At 39.3% G+C, this 5,503-nt stretch overlaps 1 pseudogene; it reads right to left on the bottom strand.

Annotated features, from left to right (window-relative positions):
- Positions 1–209: 209 nt before the first annotated feature.
- Positions 210–336, bottom strand: LOC122674197 (annotated as a pseudogene).
- Positions 337–5,503: the final 5,167 nt, after the last annotated feature.

Raw genomic sequence — 5,503 nt, 5'->3', positions numbered from 1 at the left:
ACCTTAAAATACAAAAGTAATGTTAAGTAATGAAGGAGCAATAAATTTAAGCCAGGGAAAGACAATACAGATTGTTAAGTCATATATTCTGTCTGAGAATCATTTTTTTCCCAAGTTCATAATTTATAGTACAAATTGAGTATCACATGATGAGTTAACATTAGCTTCTCTAGGCATTGGAACTTAAATGAGGTACAATTTAAACCTGTTTATGTTGCTTTCATAGCTGGAGGTTTTTTAAACCTCAACTTGAAGGAAGATAAGACCATCAAAGCAACGAAATATTTTTTTAATATCCGTGAAATGGAACTGGGCATCAGTTTTTGGACCTGCCATGATTTCAACCTTGCAAAAGGTAGAAATTCCACAGGCTGTATCTTTCAACATAGGCAGCTCTCCCTCTCAAGGATCATTATTTTAAAACTAGTTCAGTGTATTCTTAAACTCTAAATATCTCAAAGCAAAATGTTTACCTCTAAATGAACTGGTTTTAGCCACACCAGCATGTCTGTATCTGAATGTCAAGATGTCTTCATAAACAGGTCAAAAACTACATTTCCATTTGTGCAAGGAAAGAAATCCAAATGCAGAACTCATATAATTCTCAAAAATAGTAACTATTACCCAGTTTTAATACATGATCCTTTTATCATGCTAAGTTAATTCTTTCTAGATATAAGTTGTACTGTAAAGCTTATCAGACTAAAATAAAGTCATTTGAAAACTTTTTTAAGGTACTGTATAGTATACCAGTTCTGCACACACACACACGCACACACACACACACACACACAAACTTAAAGAAATTTGGTAGCTTCACTTTTAAACTCTTATTATACGAGTCTAAAACTCTTCCCCGATGGCCGGAGCAGTAAAGAATTCACCTGCAATGCAGGAGACACAGGAGATGCAGGTTCTACCCCTGGGTTGGGAAGATCCCCTGGAGAAGGAAATGGCAACCCACTCCGGTATTCTTGCCTGGAAAATCCCATGGACAGAGGATCCTGGTGGGCTACAGTCCATGGGGTTGCAAAAGAGTCAGACATGACTTAGCGACTAAACCAAAACTCTAAATGTCATTCAAATCTGTTTGATCCATATTTTTGATTTTCAACTCACAGAATTGAGATCAGGATGTATTTTCTTCCTTTTTAAAGATTTGGAGGAATGAAGGTTCCTAGGCTTTCTCCACTTAAGCAAATCCCCTCCTCTCTCTCTGACCTGAATTATTATTTAAGTTGAATGTACACTCAATCTGTATAAAATGTTCAATCCTCTCTTCAGCTGTGTAGGCAGTATGGGGTCTCACTTAGGAAAATGTGGTAAACTGCCAGTTTATGAATAACAAAATCCTCAGTGAGTTTTTCCCCACCATTGTTTTTACTTTGGGTTATTCTTGAACAATATCCTAATGAAACAATTAAGGTTCATTTATTAGTACTTTCTTCTTGACATTCTCCAATTATATTTTTTCAGATAAAATCTGATAGCTAAAACAATCATTTTCCTGAGAGACTTGATACTTCAGAATACCAAGAGCGATGCATATTTAACATGAAAGAACTAATCAGACACAGAAAGAAAGCAGAGGAGTAGTGTTTGTGCATTTGGAGATATTCATAACAAAGTCGTCTATTTCTTATATGAAACGGCAAAATAAAGTATCAGACTGCATATATTCTAATGGATTCTGATAGTCTTTATTTTAGGGGAAATTCACAAAATAAAATTAAAGAGGGAAAAATGAAGGGTAGAAGCTAAAAAATATAATGTAAAAGAATAATATGGAAGGACATATTAAAATGCATCTCAAAGAGCTAGGCAATTCTGTACATCTTCCAGTTTCAATTTGCAGCTCACTAAGACAGTCAGAATTTGCTCACCAATTTGATGATAAGTTTAAAGCAAGTAGCTCTATTGCTGTACATAACTTTGGAATTTTAAGATTTAGAACTTCAAGTAAGTGTGAGTAGTTATCATGTGCTTTAAGAAGTGGTGGTTTAAAAGTTATGATGTTTTCACAGTAGAGTTAAAGGCAATTCAGAAAACTGCATTTACTTATAATCACATCACCACTGATTATTCTAATTCATGTGAGAAAAGAAATGAGTCATTGGCCATTTTTAGCTAAATAAAGTTTGGTTCAAATTAAGCAAAACAGTTAAACTGGTTTATTTGACCCTGAAAGTCAACATTCCAGGTATTTCATGATGCCCTAATGTTCATTCGAAATAAAGTCCTAATTATTCAAATGTTCATAATATTATTATTACATGTAAACTAGTATATGTACATGCCTCTTGAGAAAGTTGTATGCAGGTCAGGAAGCAACAGTTAGAACTGAACATGGAACAATAGACTGGCTCCAAATAGGGAAAGGAGTACATCAAGGCTGTATATTGTCACCCTGCTTATTTAACTTATATGCAGAGTACATCATGAGAAATGCTGGGCTGGAGAAAGCACAAGCTGGAATCAAGACTGCCGGGAGAAATGTCAATAACCTCAGATATGCAGACGACACCCCCTAACAGCAGAAAGCAAAGAGGAATTAAAGAGCCTCTTGAGCTGGAGAAGTAAATGGCAAACCTCTCCAGTACTCTTGCCTGGAGAATCCCCTGGACAGAGGAGTCTCGTGGGCTACAGTCCATGGGGTCTCAGAGTTGGACACGATGGAGCAACTGACACACACACAAAATTGAGATACTTGACGGTGCAAGGGCACACTTTATCTACTCTCCAATCTCCTGAAGGAAGCAGGATGGGGCAGGCAGCACCTGGGAGACAGGGTGACTCCCCCCACCCCCATCCCTTCTGGAAGTCTTGGGGCCTCAGTGCCTGCAACAGCTGTCCTTGGGCAAATAAAAGACCAAATTGTTTACTGGCAGTAAATAAGTAAATAAAGAGCCTCTTGATGAAGGTGAAAGAGGAGAGTGAAGAAGTTGGCTTAAAACTCAACATTCAAAAAACTAAGATCATGGCATCTGGTCCCATCACGTCATGGCAAATAGATGGGGAAACAGTGGAAACAGTGGATGACTTTATTTTTCTGGGCTCCAAAATCACTGCAGATGGTGATTGCAGCCATGAAATTAAAAGACGCTTGCTCCTTGGAAGAAAAGCTATGACCAACGTAGACAGCATATTAAAAAGCAGAGACATTACTTTGCCAACAAAGGTCCGTCTAGTCAAGGCTATGGTTTTTCCAGTAGTCATGTATAGATGTGAGAGTTGGACCATAAAGAAAGCTGAGCACCGAAGAATTGATGCTTTTGAACTGTGGTGCTGGAGAAGACTCTTGATAGTCCCTTGGACCACAAGGAGATCCAACCAGTCCATCCTAAAGGAAATCAGTCCTGAATATTCATTGGAAGGACTGATGCTGAAGCTGAAGCTCCAATACTTTGGCCACCTGATGTGAAGAACTGACTCATTGGAAAAGACCCTGATGCTGGGAAAGATTGAAGGCAGGAGGAGAAGGGGACGACAGAGGATGAGATGGTTGGGTGGCATCACCGACTCAATGGACATGAGTTTGAGTAAACTCTGGGAGTTGGTGATGGACAGGGAGACCTGGTGTGCTGCAGTCCATGGGGTCACAAAGAGTCAGACATGACTGAATGACTGAACTGAACTGAAACTAGTACATAATGTGTTTTAATAGAAAGTTATCTTCAATAATCTCAGAAATATATGTAAAGTCTGAGTTATCACAAGGGGATTATGTTACATAAGGAAATTATATAATTATGTACAATTATATTATATGACGGTGGTCTCAAAGTACCATAAGAACAAAGGTAAAGGTTACTTGTCACAACAAGGCAAAATAATGCAGACATTTCTCATTCAAGACAATTCAATTAAAAACAAAACAAATATTCCTCTATCCCTATCCATCGTCTCCTAAAACCATAAAGAAGTGTTCCAAGGTTTATTTTTTTCTTTTTTGGCCATGCCACGTGCTTTGCGGGATCTTAGTTCCCCAGCCAGGGATTGAGTCACAGCAGTGAAAGTGCCGAGCCTTAAGCACTAGACTACCAGGGAATTCCCTGTTCCAAGGTTTAAAACAGAGATCTGATGCTTTAACATTCATCCTTTTTTTTTTAAACTGAATTCCAAATCCAAAAAAAAATTTTTAATTCAAAGTATAACTAATAGTAACAACAACAACAAAAAAAAAACTACAACAGAAAAAGAAAATGATCTGCCAGTATATCAGTAAAGACCATAAAACCACTACTATGGGAACTTTTTGAGATGCCTTGAGCCCCTGTAATTTCCCCATATGTGTTACTTTGGCTGCTGATTAGCAGGAAAACTTTTACAACAAAAAAGACCTGTGGGGGGTTATTCTGTGTCCAGTCAAGACCCTCATCAGAAAACACCTCTTCTTGGAACTTCCCTGGTGGTGCAGTGGCTAAGACTCCAGGCTTCCAGAGGCTGTCGGTTTGATCCTGATCAGGGAACTAGATCCCACATGCCACAGCTAAGAGTTCACGTTTCAGCTAAAGGTCCTGCTTGCTGCAACGAAGACCTGGTGTGGCCAAATAAATTAAATTTAAGTATTAAAAAAAAAAAGTGGCTTAGATTGTTTAAAAAAGAAGGAAAGTGTCTCTTCTTCCACAGAGAGTACAGCAGTAAAGCAGAGAAAGATTATTGAGGCTGAGAACAGGCACCAGACAAAGCGTCAGATGGAGAGAGCGCTTCTCAGAGAAGAAGAGGAGCCACTCCCAGAAAAGCAAAATCAGAATGACCTCAGCATTTTGTAAAACATATCAGAGAAAACAGCCCACAGTAGAAGTCCACTGATGAAAATCGTAGGAAATGTGAACTTCTTGCAAACAACTGCAAAAGTAGAGTCAGAGGCCTTGATATAAAGATAACATCTACTGGGATTAATCCCAATAGAATGAGAAAAACATGGGACAAATGGAAGACTGGTGACAGATTCAGGATTCAAAAAACTTGACCTGAGCAAGATTATTCCTGTGGTTCATTGGACCAGCGTTCTGAATTGATTAGCATCCTGCCAGCGGCAAAACAACAATAAACTAGTCAGGCCTCCCTTCTCTTGCTCCCGAATACTCCACACTGTCCCTCAGCTTTCAGATTTGACATATATATATGTGTGTATATATATACATATACATATACAAATACATATATGTGAGTGTGTGTTTTGACTGGGAGTGTTCTCAAGGACCAGTTGAAGTCCTTGATGCGGGGGCACCCCAGCCTGCTTACTGCCATGCACAGCCCCTCCCTCCCACAAACACATCACCCATCTGCGGCCTCTGCAGCCTCAGACGACCAGGAAGATGGGGCAGGTATTAATGATGGGAGGGTGCTCAAGTCTGGCACCTCTGCCCCTCATGAGGACCCGGGGAGATCTGGGTATCTATCAACCTCAAGCTTCCAGCAGGAACCTGAATCTTTCCTTATTCTGGGAAGGATAAGGCTCAACACCTACTGAGCACCTACTACAGGCCAAGTTCTATAC

This window comes from Cervus elaphus, chromosome 18 (genome assembly GCF_910594005.1).
Source record: "Cervus elaphus chromosome 18, mCerEla1.1, whole genome shotgun sequence".
Lineage (NCBI taxonomy): Eukaryota > Metazoa > Chordata > Mammalia > Artiodactyla > Cervidae > Cervus > Cervus elaphus.
This window is presented reverse-complemented; position numbering and strand designations above follow the sequence as displayed.